Raw genomic sequence first — 13,968 nt, 5'->3', positions numbered from 1 at the left:
TTCCTCTTCTTCTGTAGTGAGGTATTCCTTCTGTAGCACTGACCACGCCCATTGGGGGGTGGAGCGATGGGCGGAGGTGACCTGAGGAAGGAGGTCGGAGGGGGCCAGGAAGGCGCTCTCTTTCTGGCGTGACTCGGACAAGAGAGGATCGGGTTGAATTTCCTGGTGTTCATCTGTCTAGGTTGTAAGTTATTTCTCCCTGAATAAACATCTATTCGGCCTATTTGTTTATCCTGATCCTTATTTACCGCAATATTCTTCTTCTTCTTTCTCTTTTCTTTCTTTCTTTTCTTTTCTTTTTCTTTCTTTCTTTCTTTCTTTCTCCCCCCCCCCCCCCCCCCCGAGACAGGGTTTCTCTGTATTGCTTTAGAGTCTGTCCTGGAACTAGTTCTGTAGACCAGGCTGGCCTTGAACTCACAGACATCCACCTGTCTCTACCTCCCTAGCGCTAGGATTAAAAGTGTGCCCCACCAACACCCGGCTTTGAGTTTTTCTTATATTACTTCCTGTGGGACTGGATTTGTAGATTGATATTGAGTAAATTAACTTTATCATGGAATATCTTGTTTTCTCCATCTATACTGTTTGAATTTTGCTGGGGCTAGTAGTCTGAGATGGCATCTGTGGTCTCTTAAAGACTGCAGGACATCTGTCCAGGCCCTTCTGACTTTTAGAGTCTCCATTGAGAAGTCAGCTGTAAATCTAATTTGTCTGCCTTTATATGTTACTTGGTTTTTTTTTTCCCTTGCAGTTTTTAATACTGTATCTTTGTTCTATATGTTTAATGTTTTGATTATTATTTGCCAAGTGGATTCTCCTTTATGGTATATTTAGTATTCTATATGCTTGTACCTTTATAGGTATCTCCTTCTTTACTTTAGGAAAAATTTCTTATTATTTTTTTCTTTTTTGGTTTTTCAAGACAGTGTTTCTCTGTATTTCTTTGGAGCCTGTCCTGGAACTAGTTCTGTAGACCAGGTTGGCTTCAAAACTCACAGAGATCTGCCTGCCTCTGACCCCTAGTGCTGGGAAATATTTCTGATTTTGTTTAAACTATTTTCTGGGTTTCTCCCTCTTCTTCTATTTTAGATTAACATTTTGTTTGACTGAAATATCTATTTATTCTATCATAGCTTCAATGTCTGAGATTCTCTCTTCCATCTTTTGTATTGTGTTGTCGATGCTTGCACCTGTAGTTCCTGTTCCCTTACTTAGATATTTCATTTCCAGGATTCCCTCAGTTTGTGGGTTTCTTTTCTTTTTTATTATCTCTAGTTCCATTTTCAGGTCTTCAAGAGTTTCATTAATTTCTTCCATCTGTTTGTTTTCTTTTGATTTTCTTTGAGGGGTTTATTAATTTCCTCCAAGTTTTCTTTGTCTTTTCCCTCAGTTTCCTTAAGGAATTTATTCATTTCCTCTTTAAGAACCTCTATCATCTTCATAAGTGAAGGTTGTTTTAAGGTCTTTTTCTTGTTCCTTAGCTGTGTTGGAATAGTCAAGCTTGTTGTAGTGGGATACCTGGGCCTTGGCTGTTGTTGCATTCTTACACTGCTGTTTAGGCATCTGGGTTTGGGGTGATTATAGCCCTAGGTGCAGATTTCTGAGTTTATGTTTGTTGGATGGCTGTTTTACTCCTTGGTTTCTATTTCCTTCCTGGTCTTCTGGTAAAAGTTTACCCTTAGCATCAGTTGGATTAAATGATATATTCTTGGTTTCAGCATACAGAGAAGGAGACTACATTGTACACCACAATCGTATAACTAAGATGTGTGATTTACAATTCTCTCTATGTCTGCTGCTTCAATGTCTACACACATAGCATTCATAATAATGCTGCCACCCCTTTGATTTCCACTATGACTCAGTGACTGAAAATCTTGATATGCTGGTTATCTCTTTATGTTGAAACCAGCACTGACTTAACCTGGGCTTGATGCTGAAAGCATAGTGTTATATGAATGACAGATAGCTGGGAAAATTTATGTCAAATCTCATTCCATGCTGTTGTTTTTCATTTTTCAAAGGCAAGTGTTTGTAAACTCTGTAATAACAAAGATGGGATAGAAAGACAGAAAAAATTATGGAGATGAAAGAAGAAAAAGCAGCCTCTCACCCAGGGGCTTGTTTAAGTCACACACTAAATAAGCAAGAATTCCAAAATGATCGACATTTGCTGTGAAGGCTGTTAAAATGGAAATAATATTATTTCATAGATGTTTATTCCTCAAGTAACAATGAGCCAGGCTTATGACCTGTATGTGTGTGACCTTAGGCAAGCCCCATTCCTTTGTCTCAGAAGCCCAAACAGGATTGTCAGCTTCATTTACAGAAAAGCTCTCCTAACTTCCCGCACTGGTGATTTGTACTTTCCCTAATTAATTGTAATCCTGTCAGGTGCCCTCCTGAACCGCCCAGTGATAATTTAGCTTCCATAGCTACCCACAATACTATCGTAAACACAGTAATATACTGCTCTGTCTTAGATAAGCCTGTACCCATAGAGTAGGGAGCATGTCCAGCTTCCTTTCTGAATGTCTCTCCTGTCTTAATCAATGTCCTTAAGTCTTCACTAAAATATCTTTATTAAATCTCAGCTCATTTTCCTACAGCCTCGCCCTGAAGTTTTTTTCTTGTTTGAAGGCAAAAATCCTGGTTTGGCTTGAGTTGAGGTCCCTAACATTCAGGGAGAACTTCTCATATCATTGCAAGTGAGAAAAGAGCCATGCTTTCTGCCTATGTTAGCCACACCAATGACAATAACTTTTTGTTTTCCTTTTTGAATTTAATCAGAAAGAAGGAATGAGGTAATACCAAGAGGTGTTGAGACCTGTAGCTTAAGTAATAATACATTGCGAACTTATTTGTTTAAAACTGTCCAATGAGTCAGTTATTTTTCCCTCTGGCATACTATATTCAAACATCTTAAATTACAAACTAAAATATTCTATGTAGTGTGAGTGTGCGTATGCATGTTCATGTACGTGGGTACAACACATGTGTGTACACAAGTGTAAAGGCCTGAAATTTGTATTGGGTGTCTTCCTGAGTCCTTTTTCTTTTCTTTTTTTAATTTTTTTTCTTATTTTATATATCGATCCCAGTTCCCTGTCCCTCCCATCCTCCCATGCCCCCAAACTCCCATCCCACCACCCACTCCACAGGGAGGGTGAGGCCTTCCAGGAGGGATCATCAAAATCTATCAAGATATTTGGAGTAGGGCCTAGACCCTCCATCCTGACCCTAGGTTAAGGGGGTATCCCTTCATAGGGAATGTGCTCCTAAAGTCCTTTTGTGCACCAGGGATACATCCTGGTCAGAGGTATCATAGACTCCCCAGGCCTCCAAACTGAGACTCATGTTCAGGGGATCTGGGTCGGTATAATGCTGGTTTCCCAGCTAGCAGTCTGGGGTCCATGAGCTCCCCCCTTGTTCAGGTCAGCTGTCTCTGTGGGTTTCTGTAGCCTGGTTTGACCCCTTTGCTCATCACTTCTCCCTCTCTGCAACTGGATTCCAGGAATTTGGCTTAGTGTTTAGCTGTGAGTGTCTAGATGAGAACTCTAGGATGGCATTTAAGTTAGTTATCAGTCTCATTATTAGGGAAGGGCATTTAAGGTAGCCTCTCCACTGTTGCTCAAATTGTTAGTTGGGGTCATCCTTGTAGGTCTCGGGATATTTTCTAGTGTCAGTTTTCTCTTCAAACCTATAATGGCTCCCTCTATTATGGTATCTCTTTTCTTGCTCCCTGAGTCCTTTTTCATGTATTTATTGAGGCAAGACATCTCACTGAGACTGGAGCTCAACAGTTCTAGCTGTGCTAGTTTCATAGCTTGCCCCAGAGATCCCTCATTTCTCCCCAAAGGTTACATAGGACCTCCATACTTTCCCAAACTTCTATGTAGGTTCTGGTAATCTGAACTCTAGTCATTACATTTGCATGATAAGCTGTTTATTCATTGAACTAACTCCCCAGCCTAAATAACCTTTTTATTAGAAGAATTCTGTAATTCTGTTAAATTATATGTTCTTATCAATATACTTTTTGAAATATTTTTTTCTGATGTTGTTATTTTCAATTTTGTTTAATGTTTCCCCTTCTCCCAAAGGTATCCACATTTTACATTCCTGACATATAATGTGTATGGCAATACAGAGTAGGATTGCCAATGAAATCTTGCTAATCAGCTGACCTTAAAATGAAATGATTTAGTAAGCCCAATGTAATCAGAAGGATCCTTGAAATTGAAAAAGAAAAAAGGAAGAAGTCAGAGGGAGATGTGACTATGGAAGAGTGGTCTGAGAATTGCAAAGCTATTGGCTTTGATAAGAGAGAAAAGGGATTGTGAGCCAAGGAATATGAGCACCCTCCAAATGGCGCAAAGTTATGGAAATGGATTCTAGGCCTCCAGAAAGAAAGTACTGTGAAGTAAGACTGCAAGTTCTAACCCACAGAACTACAAGAGAATAAACTTGTATGGTTTTAAGCAACTAATTTTGTGTTACTTTGTTTATTGGAACTACAGAAAACTATAAACCCAAGGTGATATGGCACATTGTTACCACCTCAGCATTACTGACCATAGATTGTCAAGACACGAGAACATGACTGTCAAGAGCTAATGGGACCAGAAACTAAAAAAACCTCAAGGTCTACTCAATGACAAAGTTTTGATATCCTTTAAAGCTTGTATTTTAGGGTCTGGAGAAATGGATCAGTGATTAAGAGCACTGGTTGCCCTTCCAGAGGTCCTGAATGTAATTCCCAGCAACTGAATGGTGGTTTACAGTGGGATCTGATGCCCTCTTCTGCCATAAAGTACCTGTATATAGAACACTCATACACAAGATAAGTAATATTTTTTGTTGTTACTTCTACACTACCTAAACTCATGTTGAGGAGATGCTTTCCTTGTATTTTGTTATATAATATAAGGCAGACTAAAAAAAAAAAAAAAAAAAAAAAAACCAAAAGACTAATTGAATATCTTATAGCACAATTAAGCTCCCTCCCCCTTTAGAATTTTCTTTCTGCCTTTTCTTAGGAAGGGCAAGGCAGGAAGTGAGAAGATAAGGAAGGAAAAAGAAGCCAGACAGGTAATACAGGTCTGCTGCTCACCAGTTGAACAGCTCCTGAGCGGCCTTTTCATGAAGACAATCAGGTGTTTCCAGGAGTTGAGGAAAACATTTCTTCAACATGAGTTTAGGTAGTGCAGAAGTAACAAGCTACTGAAATGATAAGTAATGAATTTTCATCATTAGGAATAAAAATCTAGGAGGAAATATGCATGAGGCTTAGAATTTAATAGGCTCTGTTGAGCTTCTTCTACCAAGTAGATATTTATCTTTAATGGTATCTTGCTCCAAGCTCTCTAGAAAATAGAACCTGGGACAAGGCTTGTGAGCAAGGCAGTTATTTAGGAGCAGAGACGATGATGAAGGGTAGTGAAATGGGGAAGAAAGACAAGCAGTGAAAGAATGGGCTATTTTATTGTTTGTGACCTTTTTCTGACTGATTCTTAATGTTACAAGAAGCCTTTGGAGCAACCTTAGAAGTGCATCATAGAACTTTTGGTCATAGAATGAAAGGTATAGAGATTGTTCTTCCTTGGCTTCCCCCAGACAAGGATGACATAAAGACTAATATTTTTACTTTTCTGAGTTGTGCATGTATAAGTAGCAAGTATTCTTAAACCTCTCATACTTGTGAGTGTTGCTTTGTGTCTTTGTTTGAATGAAAATGTCCCCCATAGGCTTATTTATTTGAACACTTGTTCCCCATTTGGTGATGCTATATGTGAAGGTTTAGGAGATGAAGGTGAAAGAATATCAAGTGGAACTCAAGGGGAATCTGATTTGGGAATTTTATTTGAACCAAAAGCTCCTCTGCATCCAGTATCAGTGGTACCCACCAGTGCAGTTATCAATACACTATTTTCAGTAGCAATATTGAGTTAGTATGTGCAACATTTGAGAGAGTTGACTGTATGTTTTTCCATTTTCTCATTACACATTTACTCTTAAGCTTATATGGTTTATATCCTTATTGCCATGATGATCATATTCCCTCCCTTATTAACCTTATTGCAAATTGGTCACCATTCCCTTTGTTCTCATGGTTTTGTTTTTTGTCTTAATACCTATGTGATATTTGGTCTTATCATGCTAATTTTCTCGCAATATTTTATCTTTTGTCTGGTGTGAAAAACATGGAAAGACAGACAAAGGCTGTATCACTGAGTCACAGCCTGCTTTTTCCTTTCCTTTCTCAACCTTCTATTTCCAGAATTGTAATATATCTTACTTCTCATTCTCTAACTTGTCTGTATATATATTTCTTCACAATCTATGTTTTGCCCTATGGGGATATTTAATAATTGTTTACTGTCAGAATTAGTATAGGATAGAAGCAGTGAAAATGAGTACTCAGGCTCTCTGTTCCCTCAGACCCAATCCCCTTGTCTCATGCCAGTGCCTCAACAGAACACCAACTATAGCCTTCCCTCCCCTTTGCCCACAACTCCAGTGGATCCCACAGACCATGAACATTGAAATGTCAAGCTGGTGCCTACAAGAAACACTTACCCTACATTCTAGTCTCTTTGTTGCAGGAAGGTACTCTGCAGGATACTAAAAAAAAAAAAAAAAAAAAAAGAAATGTGGATACCGGTTCAACATTTGACCTATAATCTGTCCTGCCTGAAAAATATGATAGGCTGATGGTGGCACAGTACTTGTGGTAATAGCCAACCAATGGCTGATTTGACCTAAGGCTTATTCTACGAGACTGAACCCACACGTGACACTGCTTGGGTAACCAATGAACTAGAGTAAAACCAAATACTATTCCTGTGGCATGGAGCCCATGCCATACACTGCCTGGAATGACAGAAACTAGAGACTGGGTGGCTCAAAGATCCATGGTAGATCCAAACACCAACATGGCTGGCAAAGAAAAAGAGTCAGTGAGATAATTCCTAACTATATTCTGCTATATTCAGTTCAGTGCCATCCAGTTGTCACCAGAGAGCTTCCTCTGGCAGCAGTGGGAACAGGTGCAGTGACTGATGGCTAGACATTATGCAAAGAGAGTGTAAATTTGAGGTCTTCATCAGATTGCTCCCCTATGGAAGATGAGGAAGAAAGAATATAGCAGTTGGAGGGGATGGAGGACACTGAGAAAACATGGACCATTGAATCAACTAAGCAAGGCTTACAGAGCCTGAAACAGCAAGCACATAGCCTGTATAGCTCTGTACTTACTATATGTACAAGGATGTGCTTGGTGTTTTTGTGGTACTCCTAACAGTGGGAGAGGGTGTATCTCTGACACTTTAGTCTGCTCTTGAGACTCTTTTCCTCTTATTGGGCTGCCTTGTTCAGCCTTGATATAGGGCTTTTTCCTTCTCTTAGTGTATCTTGTTTTGTCCCATTTGTCTATCACCTCTTGGTGTCCTGCTATTTTATGAAGAGGCAATAGAGGGGGAATGGGTTTAGAGGAAAGGGAAGTGACATCTAGGATCTAGAAGGACTGGAGTAAGGGGAAACTGTGGTTGATATATATTATATAATAATCTATTTTCAATAAAAATATTAAAAAATCCCATTCCCCAAACAAAAACCAACCAACAAACCAATCAACCAACCAACCAAACAAAGTAAAATACTACTGGTTCAAAAATAAAAGACAATGTATTCACTCATAAGTGAATATTAGATAGAGAAAAGGATTGTCAGCCTACAATCCACAACCACAGAGAAGCTAGGACACAAGGAGAACCCTAAGAGAGACATACATGGTCCTCCAGAGAATGGGAAAGAGACAACAGCTCCTGAGAAATTGGAAGCACAGGGGGAGGGGGGAGGGATGTAGGACAAATAGGAGGGGAGACGAGGAAGGAGATTGTGAGGGATCAGGAAGATTGAGTCAGGGGAATAGAGAAGCACAGCAAGAAAAGAGATACCTAAATAGAGGGAGCCAATATAGGTTTAAAGAGAAACCTGGCACTATAGAGAAATGTCCAGGATCACAAGCATGACCTCAACTAACAATCTTAGCAATAGTGGAGATGCTACCTTAAATGTCCTTCCCTATAATGGAATTGCTATTCCTTAAATGCCACCATAGAGCCTTCACTCAGTAGCTGATGGAAGAAGAAGCAGAGATTCATAGCTAAGCACTGAGTTGCACATCTGGAATCAAGTTGTAGAAAGGGAGGAGTGATGAGCAAAGGGATCAAGAACATGCTTGCGAAACCCACAGAAACAACTGACCCAAGCAAGTGTGAGCTCACAGACCTCAGTCTAACAGCCGGGGAACCAACACAGGACTGAGACAGACTCTCTGAACATGGGTATTGGTTGGGAGGCCTGGGCAATTCATGGGGCCTCTAACAGTGGAATTAGTATTTATCCCTAGTACACATAAGGGCTTTGGGAGCCCATTCTCTTTGGAGTGATACCCTCTCAGCCTAGATACACGAAGGAGAGCCTAGGTGATGGGAGATGTCATTCTAGATATATGTTTCTCTCATTGGTTAATGAATAAAGCCCTGTTGGCCAATAGGAAAGCAAGATAGGTGGAACTAGGAGACAAGGAGAATTCTGGGAGATGTAGTAGAGAGGAGTCAAGATGTAGGACATGAGAGAAGAGGTCTGGGCACTTTCTCCTGTAATATAAGACCACATGGAAACTCTTAGATTGTTAGAAATAGGTTAATTATTTAAAGCAGAGCTAGCCAATAAGAAGCTCTAGCCATTTGCCAACAGCTTTATAACTTATAGAGTCTCTGTGTGTTACTTTGGGATTGATGCAGCTCTGGGACTAGGCTGGTGGGAAAGTATTTGTAACACTTAGGCCCTGCCCCAAATGATGTGACAGATTTTGATGGTCCCCCATGGGAGGTCTTACTCTCCCTAGGGAGTGGATGGGAAGTTGGTGGGGGGCATGAAAGAGGGAAACTGGGATTGGTATGTAAAATAAGGTTGCTTTAATTTAAATAAAAAGTTGTTAAAAAACAAAAAGAAAATGATTCCTAACAATATTTTGCTATATTCATAGATGAGCGACTTATTCAATCATCACCAGAGAGTCTTCCTCTGGGAGAAGATGGGAACAGATGCAGAAATCTTTAGCCAGACATGCAGAGACTTAATTAAAGGTCTCCACCAAATCTTTTCCTCAGAGCTCAGGGAATACAGTGGAAGAAGAGGTATAAAGATTGTAAAGAGGATGCCAGGAGAACAAGACCACCTAACAAGGCATAAGAGTTCATAGACACTGAATCAGCAAGTATAGGGCCTACAAGGGTCTACATTAGATCCTCTGCACATATATTATATACATTACAGCTACTAGCTTAGTATTTTTATGGGTTTCTTGACTGTAGGACCGAGTGAGTTTCTGGCTCTTGGGACTGTCCTCCTGTTGGGTTGCTGTGTTAAATTTTGATATGATAGTTTTTGCTCCATCTTGTTTCATTTTGTCATGTTTGGTTGTTGTATCTTATAAGTCTATTCTTTCTAATGAGACACAGAAAAGGAGTGGTTACAGAGGGGAGGTGGGGAGGTGGGGTAGAACTGGGAGAATTAGAGGGAGGGGAAACTTTAATGTATCAGAAAAGAATCAATTTTCAATAAAATTAAAAAAGAAAATAAATACTCAGTTAATGATAGTTTTTATCATTGCCTTTTACATTCATTGACCTATATTTATGAATGTCTTAGTATAAGTAATTACCAGAATGTAGGAATCTCTGTGCTTAGCTACACTGGTGGTCTGGTTCATTTTGAAATGTTTCAAAACTGTTTTTATGGGAAAAACCAATGCTTTTCTATGATTTCCATGATTTCAGACTTTAACAATTTATGAATTTTAATGACCCATTGTGAATTTATCACTATGAAACATATTTATACCATTTAAATGAGTTAATATTATGCTATTATTGTACACCTGATATATTCAACCTTAACAATATTGTTATCTTTCTTTAGAGAGAAAATTGTTATGTATATTTCATTTTAAAAATTTCCATCATAAAAAGCATTCATGCTGGTAATCTCAGCATTTGGGAGACAGAATTAGGAGGATTCTGGGTTTCCTGGCAGCCTATGTTATATAGAAAATGTTATTTCAAAAAGATATACATGAGTGAATAAATAGATAAACATATACTATAATGTTAGGTATGTCATCTAAGATATCAAATCACTCTAGTTGGAAGCAAAATTTTGGTGGGGAGACATTTACTTGGGGCATTTGAGTAGGACAGAAAGAGAGAGAGAGAGAGAGAGAGAGAGAGAGAGAGAGAGAGAGAGAGAGAGAGAGAGAGTTCACTTTCAATCCAGAAATTCCATAGGTACTATGAAGATGCACCTATAGGGTTCAGGAGAGGAGAATTCATTAACTGGGTATTATGTTCTCTTTCCTTTTTAGAATCCTGAATTTTGTTTCCAATATGGAATGTGTTTCTCCTTGCACCTCCCCAAACACATGGCCATAGATTTCCTATTTATGACAGCTCTGAAGAGGTAGTATTCTTGCTTCCACACTGCACACATCTAGGCATAGTAATCAGGTTTTTTGAATATCCATATTTCAGGGTAGCCTTTTCTCCCCAGCAAATCCTCCAGTCCTGACAGTGTCTGGTATGTAATAGACCTGTTACCATTCATCAAAAACAGGAAACAAAATGGGACTACAGAGGCTTTTGATGGGAGACATTTTCTCAGTGGTGGCATCATTTAACTTACAGATGACAACTGAATTTTGAACAAATGTTTAGAAGAAGAAACTCAAGTACTTAAAGGTTATTAAATGAAAATAAAATGCAGTGTAATGTCTTTCCTAAGCATCTAAGGGATCATATATAAAACACTAATGAAATAGCTGTTACAGAAGCCCAAATTCCTGACAGTTGTTTACCACACAGACACTGTATATGATGTACACAGATGGAAGCTATTAATTTGAATTACTCTAGAAAAATAATGTATATAGGCATTTATAGTTCATCATTATAATGTAGCAATATTCCCCCCTTTGTTTTACTAGATTCCCACAGTGCCGACCGGTCATAAATAAATTTATGTACTTGTTTTTCCTATTGAAGCAAAATGGTTATGAGAATAAAATGTCTTATTTCATTTTTTTCACTACAAGCAAATGAAACAAAGGATATATAGACAAGGAGAACAAGTTGCATCACAGAGAAATTAGAACTGAATGCCTATTAATTTTCAGACTCAGAAATATAAAAAAATTATTGGCTAATATTGGTACAAAAGTAATTTTAATCTGTTTATGAAATAATGTTTCAAATAGATATGTTTTTAAGTTCAAGTAAATACTTCCAGGATAAAAAATGACTATGTATTTACTGGATAATCAATATATAGACATAATCATAGATCATCAACAAGCATAAATAATACATTATAATATACTTACTAGAAAACAGTGTGAATTAATTTATTGGTAAGAAAATAGAGGGACATCTAACCAACTTTTTTGACTTCTCAAAGCACGACTCTTATGAAATATTGTATCAGGAAAAAGATGCATAGAAAGCAAGCAAGAAAGAAATGTTCAATAACCAGCAAATGAGTAATAACAAGTAAAGCTTAAGGAAATAGTGAAATTAATTCTGTACTTGTTTCCAGAACATATAGAAGAAGAGGAAGAACGTGTTCAAATTCACAACACCATTTACAAGAATTATGCCAATTTTTATTCCTACATTAGAGCTATTGGGCAGGCATGTATTCTTTTCAATGCAGAAAAATAATATTCAAAGTGGCTAATTGAAGAAATGTTTTCAAATCATACTATCAGCTTAAAAGTGCAGTTATTTAAGTCTAAATGTGGTTATGATGCTCTTCCTGGCTTAAAGATGGCTGCCTTCTTCGAGGGTCATCTCATAGGAGAGAAAGAGAGCAGACACTGTAGGAGAGAGACTGAGAAAGAAAAATATATAGAGAACACTTTAACATCCCCCTTCTTTTCTTTTTGTTTGTTTGCTTGTTTTGAGACAGGATCTCTCTACATAGGCCTGGCTGTCCTGGAACTCACAGAGACCCACTGGCCTCTGTCTCCTGAGTGCTGGGATTAAAGGGTATGCCACCAGGCCTGTCTAATGTTTCTTCTTAAAAGAGCAACAGTTCTAGTCATTGTTAGCATTTTGACTGCTCGGATGAGAATGACAGGGACTCTGGCATTCCGGAGCCAGACTACTGAGTGTTACAGCTCAGGTGGAAAGGGATTGCGGCAAGGAGCCAATGAATACCACAGGTCACAGTAAACAGCAGTTTACAGCCCTGCTTTAGGGAATGGCTTTCCCAGTTTATTAGCTCGACTCTGGCAGGAGAGGGTTTCCCCTGCCAAGTTGTTAGTTTGGCTCCTGTCCCCTTGAGAGTGGAGTGTAACAACTTTAGTTTACCGGTTCCACTCAGGGTTGTCTCTGCATCTGTGCTCAGGCAAAAGAAGCAAAAGAAGGTCTCACCCTTACCTCTCTTACCTCATTCAAGGGATTTATTGGGGGAGGGGGGGAGGAATCTAGGAGAGTAGCTGCCCTCTGCCAGGGTGGCAGAAGACTGCTGGGCAGGCTGAACAGTCACAAACTGAACTGACATGGGGTTTATATAGGGCTTCTTAGGGGGGTGGAATTTTCCCAGGATGATTTCCAGGGTGGGAATTGGTCAGATTTCAATCCTTGAGCTAAGACTGGCTAGATCTGGTGCTCAGGGATTGGTTGGTTTTTTGCACAGGTTTAGGGTCAGATTTGGCTCTAGTTTCAGGGCCAAAGTGTGTTTCTTTCACTGATCCTTTTTAGCCTTCTGGCTCTAATTTTAGGACCAGGGTGTATTTCTTTCACTGGCTCTGATTCCAGGGACAAAGTGTGTTTCTTTGGTACTGGTTTCAGGGTCACGGTGCATTTCTTTGGTTCTGGTTGCAGGGCCAAAGTGTGTGTGTGTGTGTGTGTGTGTGTGTGTGTGTGTGTGTCTGTGCGTCTGTGTCTGTGTTTTGGCTCTGCTCAGGGTGTATTTCTTTAGTCTGGCCTTTTCTCGTATAGTCATTGTGCCCTAATTACTTTCCAAATGTCTCATCTCAGATACTTTTACACTGGGGTTAGGGGTTCAACATAAGAGTTTGTAAAGGACACAAACATTAATCTATAAAACTTCAAATCTCTATGGTTAACAGAAAGATTTAGTGAACTATAAAACAGGTACTTCTAAATGGCAGGAAGCTTTTTATAAAATGAGTCATTTGGGGACCTGCCTGTATTATGCTTCTTTCTACTCTATAATAGAACCTTAAAATTCTTTACATTTATTTGATAACTGGGTAAGGAGAATGGAGGAAGAACATGCATGGGAGATTTTATAGGCCATTCCTGAAAGTGGTTCAAGTATATTACTTCTGTCACACTCCTTAGACAATAATTCATTCATGCATCCAGAGCTAATTGCAAGAGAGTCTGGAATATGCATGTTAGCTGCATCAGCTAAAGCACAATACCAAACTTCATAGATCTTCTCTAACTGTAGTTTATGCTTACTATAGAAAATTTTCTGAGTAGGTCATGGAGGAAGCACTGCCTATTATAAAGTCACTCTGCTCCCCATTCTAAAGGTACTTTGGAGGCTGGCTTACTCTCCTTTCAAGAACAGCCAACATTGCCTAACTGGTGTCTAGGTATGGAGTTAATCTCAAAGTTCAATCTCGACTATGGGTGGATGAATAATAAATTTTGAATGTACAGGTAGAAGTGGGCAGCATTGGTCCTGGGACAATTCATCCCCTACTTCCATATTAGATCTGATTTGTCAATCAACAGAACTGACAGAACACAAAGAGAGAGTATGGTAATTTGAACAAGAATGGTCCCCATAGGCTGGGTGTGTGGTGGGTGGGAGTAGTACTATTTGGTAAGATTAGAAGGATTAGGGGATGTGGCCTTGTTGAGGGAG

This window comes from Phodopus roborovskii, unplaced genomic scaffold (assembly GCF_943737965.1).
Source record: "Phodopus roborovskii unplaced genomic scaffold, PHOROB, whole genome shotgun sequence".
NCBI classification, from domain to species: Eukaryota; Metazoa; Chordata; class Mammalia; order Rodentia; family Cricetidae; genus Phodopus; species Phodopus roborovskii.
The sequence above is the reverse complement of the archived record's forward strand: the minus strand, read 5'-3'. Positions refer to the sequence as shown.